This window comes from Sus scrofa, chromosome 3, assembly GCF_054392235.1.
Source record: "Sus scrofa isolate SSC_HxYL_T2T_F1_AM1 chromosome 3, Sscrofa_HxYL_maternal_Yorkshire_Landrace_v2.0, whole genome shotgun sequence".
Lineage (NCBI taxonomy): Eukaryota > Metazoa > Chordata > Mammalia > Artiodactyla > Suidae > Sus > Sus scrofa.
The window spans coordinates 64046963-64056353 of NC_139385.1; the positions used below are offsets into that span (position 1 = coordinate 64046963).

Below are 9391 nucleotides of genomic sequence, written 5' to 3' on the forward strand. Positions count from 1 at the left end.
GGCTACCCCAGGCTTTGGCAATTGGAACATGAATCAACATTTGGAAGTCCATGGCCTCCAGGCAGTAAAGTCACTCTGATGTATACAAGCCAGAAACTTCATTTCCTCTCTATCAGGGGCTTTTTCTCTAGAAAAACCCAATTTGTTTTGTATCTGTGTAGGGTATTCTGTTGGGGGGAGCAAGTAGTGCTGAGCTCTTACCCAATTTGTGAACTGATTCATTTATGCTGCTTTTTTCTCCTTATTTGATTGAAGTATATATGATTTGCTATGTTAACTTCAGCTGTACACTGAAGTTATTCAGTTATACATATGTACATATATTCATACTATTCAATTATGGTTTATTACAGGATATTAATATTGTTCCCTGTGCTATACAGTTAGACTTTGTTTATTCCTTTTACATATAATTGTTTGTACTGGCTAATCCCAAATCCCAATCCATCCCTCCCCCACACACCTGTCTTCTGCTTTGGCAACCATAAGTCTGTTCTCCACCTATAATCTGCTTCTGTTTCAGACATAAGTTTATTTGTATCCTAGTTTAGATTGAACTTATAAGTGATATATGTTATTTGTCTTTCTCTTTGACTTAACTTCATTTATGTTCTCTAGTTGCATCCATGTTACTACAAATGGCATTATTTCTTTTTCCTTTTTTTTTTTTTCGGTGGCTGAGTACATGCCACTGTATATATGTACCACATCTCCTTTGTCCATTCATTTGTCAACAAACATTAAGTTGCTTCTATATCTTGGCTGTTGCAAATAATGCTGCCGTGAACATAGGAGTGAAGGAATCTTTCGAATTTTAGTTTTGTCCAGATATATGTAGCTAGGAATGGGATTGCTGTATCATATAGCAACTTTAGTTTTAGTTTTTGAGGAAACTTGATAATGTTTTCTGCAATGGCTACACCAATTTACATTCCAACGAACAGTGTAGGAGGGTTCCCTTTTCCCCACATCCTCACCAGCATTTGTTATAGACTTTGTTGTGATGGCTTTTATGACCAGTGTCAGGTGATTCCTCATGATAGTTTTGATTGGCAATTCTCTAGTAGTTAGCGATGATGAGAATATTTTCTTGAGCCTATTGGCAATTTGTATGTCTTCTTTATAGACATATCTCTTTAGGTCTTCCCACCTTTTTTATTGAATTTTTGTTACTGAATTGTATGAACTGTTTCTATCTTTCGGAAATTAAGTCCTTGTGGGTCATGTCTTTTGCCTGTTTTATCCAGTTACATTTTGCTTTCCTAAGATTGATTTGGCTATTTGGGGTCTTTTGTGTTTCCATACAAATTTAAAAAACTTTTGTTCTAGTTATATGGAAAATGCCATTGGTAATGATAGGGATGGCATTGAATCTGTAGACTGCTTGGAATAGCATAGTCATTTTTGCAATCCTAGAGCATGGTTTATCTTTCCATCTGTTTGTGTTGTCTTTGATTAAGTATGATGTTAACTGTGTGTTTTTTATATGGCCTTGATTATGTTGAGGTAGGTTCCCTCTATGCCCACTTTCTGAAGAGTGTTTATCCTAAAAGGAGATTGAATTTTATCAAAAGTTTTTTTTGCATCTGTTGAGATGATCATATGGTTTTGATTATTAAATTTGTTAATTTATGTCAATTGATGTGTGGATATTAAAAAATCCTTGCATCACTTGCATAAACCCCATTTTATCCTGATGTATGATCTTTTTCATATCTTGTCAGATTCAGTTTGCTAAAATTTTGTAAAGGATGTTTATGTTTATATTCATCAGTGATATTAGCTAGTAATTTACTTTTTTGGTGATATCTTTATGGTGCTGATGATTTCCCTTTGAAAATAACCTGAATCTGATTTCCCAGTGAGGATGAAGCATGTATATATTCACAGGTCAAGGTCAGACGTTACAAAAGCCAGTGTTAGGCTGTGGGGAAGGGGTTGGGGCTCTACCAAGATCACTATACTTTTTAAGTTCTTAAGTTTCCACATTTTTCCTCTATGGGAGGCTTGAGGATACATAGCAGTTCTGTGGTCAGCTTTTGTTGCTGGAATGAAAGGAATTTCAAGAGAGGGAAGCAGCAGGGGGATGAGAGGGTGAAGCTAAAAGCATTTAGGTTCCCGGGGTTTTCCGTTCCGAGCATCAGTTCACTTACTCATCCAGTGCTATCCAATCCCTGTTGTGTGTCAGGTGACATTGAGAGTGCTGGAAACACCTGGAGAGAACACAGAATCTCTCAGACCTCACAACCTAGTGTCTAGAATGTGGAGTATGTTTGCATAGAGGGAGATGTGGGAAAAAACAATGAATAAGAATTTTTAGAGAGATGACTGCAGGTTGATGAGAACCATGGAGACGTGGAATACAGTGCAGGGGTGGTGGGTGTTGAATAAAACTTCATTACGTAAGTGTTGGCATGTCTGATGTCTGAGAAAGTGTAAGGATTCCCCCCTCCAGGCAGACATCTGGTACAAAATATCTGAAGGAGGAAAGAGTGTGGAAATTCCTAAATAATAGAAATGAAGGCAATGTGATCAGAATGCAATGAACATGTGGGAGTGTTGGGTACAGAAAGTCATAGAGGAGCCAGAGTTGTACTCTGCAGGAACCTGTAGGTAATAGAAGGTTGGATTTTTTTTCTAAAGTTCCAAGCTATTAGAAGATTTAAAGTAGAAAAGAGATAAAATCTTACTTTTTAATGTCACACCAACCATAAAAAAAACCACTGAAATGGCTAAAATTACAAAGACAAAATACTAAGTGTTGATGGGTATGGGGGAAAACTTCAGCTCTCGTATCCTGTCTGTGTGGATGCAGATTGGCAGGACCACTCAGGAAAATGATTTGGTGATATCTACTAACACTAATTCAGCAAGTCTTCTTTGACTGATACAGAAATAGAAATGCATAGGTAAGTACAGCAAAAGAGACATTGACTAGAAAGTTCATAGGAGTGGTGCCCATAACAGTCAGAAGATAGAGATTATCCTAATGTCCATCAATAGATAAAACAGGTGTGGTAGGGTGCTGCTAAGGAGTTGTTTGGAAGTTGGCGGCGCGGGGTTGATGGTCCTCCGACAGAGCGATCATGTCGCACAAACAAATTTACTATTCGGACAAATACGACAACAAGGAGTTCGAGTATCGGCATGTCATGTTGCCCAAGGACATAGCCAAGCTGGTCCCTAAAACCCATTTGATGTCTGAATCTGAATGGAGGAACCTTGGCATTCAGCAGAGTCAGGGATGGGTCCACTATATGATCCATGAACCAGAACCTCATATCTTGTTGTTCCAGTGGCCACTGCCCAAGAAGCCAAAGAAATTAAGCTGGGGAGCCATTTTTTTTTTAGCCTCAAGCTTTACGCAGCTGTCCTCACTTGCTAACGTTTTTCTTATGACATTATTGTGTTGCCTTCTTGTTTCCCACTTTGATATTTAAAGAACGTTCTATACACTGTTTGACTGTGCTGATGACTGCTTTGCTCCTTAAGCAGAGCCAACAGGACCACGGCCCAGCTGGATGAGTACTCTTTGGGTTGCAGCCTCAGCTAAGTGTGACCCGCCCCCCCAAATCAATGTAAACTCTGTATCCAGAATACACTAGACAGATGGAAGAAGCATCTGAGAATAAGACCATGGCTATTACAAGGATTGTGAAAACTTGCTGTTTCATTTTTTCCCTGCCAGATATTGTGTGTATGGTGATTTATATTTCAATGTATTGGAAGCTTTCCATTTTATTCAAGAAATCTGTTCCATGTTAAAAGCTTTGATTAAAGAGGAAGTTTTTATTAAAAAAAAAAAAACAGGTGTGGTAGGTTCACATAGAGGAATACTAGAGTACCCCGAGAAAGAAGTATTTACATATACAGAAGGAAGTATGGATGAATGTCATTGACGAATCTCACAGACAAAATGTCCAGCCAAAGGAAAATGGATTAAAAAATGGGGATTAAACTGCTTAATTACATTTAAATAAATTTCAAAACTATAAAAAATTGATCTATGCTGATGAAAGATAGGATGGAGGTTGCCCTTAAGGCAGGGGTAATAAGTGACTTGGGGGGACATGTTGAGGATATCCAGGGCTGGTCATCTTCCTTTCTTGATTTGGATGTTAGGGGCATTGGGTTTACATGAAAAACTTCATGGAAATATTCACTTATGTGCTCTTTTGTAAATAGGTTATACACCAATACAAAATTCAAAGAACATTCCCTCTGGCTGCAGTGTGAAGAATTTGTCATGGAGGGGTGGTAGAAAGAAGAGAATCATGGCCCCAGTTAAGAGGCTGCTGGAGTAGACCAAAGAAGGGGTGATGTGACAAGTGTTAGGATGAAGAGTGGACATGCACAAATGGAGACACATTTTGGATACCTTTCAATGTCTGTTAACTCTTCATTTCAATATATCTTAAATAAAAGGATGACAGCATCAAAGGGTTTAATAGGATCTAAGGTTTGACTATTTCTTGGGCCAAGTAATGATCCCCCTCCTATACATGGGGCACTGCATAGTGAAACAATCATCACTTTTGAATCCTCACAATATAATAACTTTTATGTTACAAACTACATACACAAATACACATCCATATTAGCATATACTAAACCCACTCAGCCTTAGTTGACTTGGCTCAGGACAGCAGACCTGCAGAGACATCTCCGATAGAAGTTACCTAGTTCAATCTCACACACAGTATTGCCAAGAATTGTTCAGCTCAATTTGGAAAGCACTCATTCCCTCTGAGCAGCCCATTCCACATTGTAAGCCTACCAGCAAATCAAACCTTCCTTAGCTGGTAGCTGGAAATTTGAGCCATGTTGGGGATTCTGGTCCTAGCCTTTAGGTCCATAGAAAGAAGAACCTCTTCTTCCCATTGCTGCACATCTAGTGGCACTGAATCTCCTGCAATCCTTCTTTCCAGCCCAATTATCTGGAGTCAGAGGTTTCAACAGTTTTCCTGGCCATTCAGCTGCTGACCTCTCAAATATGGAGGACAAGGGACTTTAACTTCTGTAATTAAAGTGTTAGATTTATGTTAACAGTATCTGCGTCATGGTTGGGCTTGTATGTGTTTTTTGCATTGGTTTTGCTCATTCATTCTGTGTTTAGTGTGCAGTACTTCTAAATATTATTTTTTGATCTTGTAGCCACTAAGCCATATATTCTTTACCTGTGCTTAGAGATGTTCCTTAATTTGAGTGAATGGTCTTTGATTTATCCTAAGTCAATGTCACCTGGTAGCAGAGGTTGGTTAAAAAGATCATTTATCTGGGAGGTGAAATGTCTAGATTCCCTTCTCAAACCACTTGCTAACTATGCCACTTGCCCCATAATAAATTTGAGGGCAAGTACTGTCCCCCAGGACTGCCAATGTGAGTGAATATTTCAAGCGCATTATTTAACTTTCAGAAATATTTATCACAAGGATACCCTTTGTGTCTATCAAGTTGACAAAAATTTCAAAATGAATATTGTGTAACACACTTCTGTGGGAAAAGCACAGCAGAGTCTCTACAGAAAATAATCAGTGAAGAACTTGAAAAGGTCCACTTCCCTCTGGCCCATTGATTATAGGAATCTACACTAAGCTAATCATCAGGGAAGCTGACAAAGATATGTGGGCAAAGAGCCATTTTCACCATTGATATCTACAAACTGGAAATACTCTAGCTGACCAACCAAAGCAGAAAAGCTAAAGTGTAGAGCCTCCATTTGGAAATCTTAATAACTCATATATCATATTTTAAATCATGGTAATGTGGACAAGTATTTTAATAAGTTTAAAAACAGGTATTAATGTTGTATGCTCTGTGATCTCAATTATATCTGTAGAAAGATAATAAAATTGTAATAATGTTTATGTTGTGAGTTTATGGGTAAACTATTATTTTGTATACTTTTCAAACATCTCTGTGATCTCTCAAAGTTATATTGCTTCTATAATACAAAAATTTTTTAATTTTATTTTTAAGAAATGATCCTGATATAGTCAACCCACAGATGTATTACTATATCATCTTCCTAATGATCTCCCTATCTGGACCTTTAACCCCTTCCAATTCCCCGGCATAACTGTGCCTACTCCCTCATAAATGCCTTTTTTTAATGCATTTGTGTTCTCGCATTCAAAAACCTTCAAGAGCTCCCATACACCAATTCCAAATGAAAAAGTTGAACCATTTCAGTCAGGGATTTAAGACCCTCTTTCAAATGAATTTATTTCCTGAACTACTCTCTTTCTTCACATTACTATCTATGATGCAGTAAATAGTTCTCTGAATTTGAAATTTGCTCAGTGTCAAATATTAGGCACAGAGTGAACAGTTTTAAAATAACCCAAAAGTAAACTCAAGAGTAAAAAAACTTCCATATTTTGGGATTTGCTGGAAGACATAGAGTCCAGTTACAGGAAACATAAGAATTTCAGTTCCATCAAATATAGAGTGGAAGGTAGGACTACAGAATCTCAACTAGCAATAAAGTATTTAAACAGATGGCCATTGTCCATGGCTACAAAGGCAAATGGGAACCAGGAGTCTTCAGGCTAAGCAGGATAAGTAATGCAAGGTTACTGAGGAGGGAAAAGGAGCAGCAGTCAGGCAGGATTCACCCTGTGGGCAAAGGCAGAAATTGGTTCCCATTGGGGCTGTTGAACATGCAGTACACGATGCCTGAAGACGTTTAAGGAACCTCATTCCAGGATATGTTTAAGGGAAGGAAAACCACTGAACACTGCAGAATGGTACCTGTGCAGCTCATCCCAGACCTAGAAGCATGAACTAAGTGACACTTGGGATGACTTCCAGGTCACAGATTCTGAGAAAACAAGCTTCCTTGACTTTCACTCTGAATAAATTAATATGCCCACTGGTTAAGCCCAGAGCAAGTCTACAAGACCGTGAAATCTGGATCCAAGTGGTACAGGCTCAGCTGCTCTGATAGCTGCAATTATTAGTGATTGTTACCTTTGTGTTTGGGCTGCAGATTTAAGGTGAACATGCAAGGTGTATGGATTTTTTAGTCTTCCAAGCCTTCCTTAGAAGAAATCTGAGTCATATGTTTTGAGATGAGCATGTTTTATAGTTTAAAAGTTTAATCCTTATTTCAAATATTGTCATCTATTGCCTATAGCTCTTCTTCTCCCTAAAAGCAATATACACACAGACACACAGACACACACACAGACACACACACACACACACATATATATATTATGATTGCAAAATGTCAGTACACCCCAAAAAAATCCCTCCCACCTTTCTTACCATGTACCTTTTTTGTCTTATTTTTTCCTATTTTTTGAATTCTTGCTACTTCTATGATTCATTTGTGCATTTTTTTATTTTATTAAAAAAAGAATTTTCCATTTCTACCTCAGATCATTCTTGTCCTCACCAGCTATTTTCTCTGTGGCCTCCACATTAAGGCAAACCAAAATCATAGATGCTTGTCTCAAAAGTGAAAAGATCTTTCTGACAAATTGGCATATGGAAATCTGATTTTTTTGTTCTTGCATTTTATTTTTTAAATTTTTTTTATTATTATTGATTTATAATGTTCTGTCAATTTCTGCTGTACAGCAAATTGTCCCAATCATATCTATATATACATTATTTTTCTCACATTATCCTCCATCATGTTCCATCACCAGTGATAGATATATAGCTCCCTGTGCTGTACAGCAGGATCTCATTGTCCCACTCCAAATGCAAGAGTTTTCACCTACTAATACCAGACTCCCAGTCCATCCCACTCCCTCCTGGCAAACATGAGTCTGCCCTACATGTCCATGATCTAGTCTGTTGCAGATAGATCATTTGTGCCATATTTTAGATTCCACATATAAGTGATACCACATGGTGTCTGTCTTTATCGTTCTGATTTCACTCAGTATGAGAGTCTCTAGTTCCATCCATGTTGCTGCAAATGGCATTATTTGTCCCTTTTATGGCTGAGTAGTATATATGTACCACATTGTCCTAATCCATTCATCCATTGATGGGCATTTAGGTTGTTTCCCTGTCTTGACTATTGTAAACAGTGTTGCAATGAACATACGCATGTATCTTTTCCTTTTTTTTTTAAATTGTTATTTCCACAATACATTTTTTTTTCTACTATACAGCATGGTGACCCAGTTACACATACATGTATATATTCTTTTTTCTCCCATTATCATGCTCTGTCATAAGTGACTAGATATAGTTCTGTATCTTTTTCAATGAAATTTTTGTCTGGATATATGCCCAGGAGTGGGATTACTGGGTCATATGGTACTTCTATATTTGCTTTTCTGAGGTATTTTCATACTGTTGTCCATAGTGGTTGTACGAATTTATATTCCCACCAACAGTGTAGGAGGTTTTCCTTTTCTCCACATTCTCTCCAGGATTTGTTCTTTCTTGATTTGTTGATGATGGCCACTTTAACTGGTGTAAGGTGGTATCTAATTTTAGTTTTTATTTGCATTTCTCTAATAATTAGTGATATTGAGCATTTTTTCAGGTGCCTGTTGGCCATCTGTATGTCTTCTTTGGAGAAATGTTTATTCTGGTCTTCTTCCCATTTTTCAATTGGGTTGATTGTTTTGTTTTTGAGTTGTATGGTTTGTTTGTATATTTTGGATATTAAACCTTCGTCAGTTGAGTCATTTGCAAAATTTTTCTCCCATTCTGTGGGTTGTCTTTTTTTTAATGGTTTCCTTTGCTGTGCAGAAGCTTTAGTGTTTCACTAGGTCTCATTGGTTTATTTGTGTCTTTATTGTCTTTATTCTAGGAAGTGGTTCAAACAAGATGTTGCTGTGATTTATGTCAAAGAGCGTTCTGCCTATGACTTCCTCTAGGAGTTTTATAGCATCTGTTCTTACATTTAGATCTTTAATCCACTTTGGGTTTATTTTTGTGTATGGTATTAGACAATGTTCTAATTTCATTTTCTTACAGACAGTTGTCCAGTTTTCCCAGCACCATTTACCGAAGAGATTATCTTTTCTCCACTGTATGTTCTTGCTTCCTTTGTCATAGATTAATTGACTATAGGTGTTTGGGTTTATTTCTGTGCTTTCTGTCCTGTTCCATTGATCTATATTTCTGTTTCTATGCCAATACCACACTTGATGACTACAGCTTTGTAGTAGAGTCTGAAGTTAGCCTGATTCCTCCAGTTCTGTTTTTGCTTATCACCATGTTGCTTTGGCTATTTAAGGTCTTTTGTGCTTCCATACAAATTTTAAAATATTTTGTTCTAGTTCTGTAAAAACGCCTTTGGTAATTTGATAAGGATTGCATTGAATCTGTAGATTTCCTTGGGTATTTTGTCACTTTGACTATATTGATTCTTCCAACCCAAGAGCATAGTATATTTTTCCATCTGTTTGTGTCTTTT

General features: G+C 37.3%; 1 pseudogene; it reads left to right on the plus strand.

Annotated features, from left to right (window-relative positions):
* The first annotated feature begins 3066 nt into the window (after nucleotides 1-3066).
* Nucleotides 3067-3521, plus strand: LOC100516004 (cyclin-dependent kinases regulatory subunit 1 pseudogene; annotated as a pseudogene).
* Nucleotides 3522-9391: the final 5870 nt, after the last annotated feature.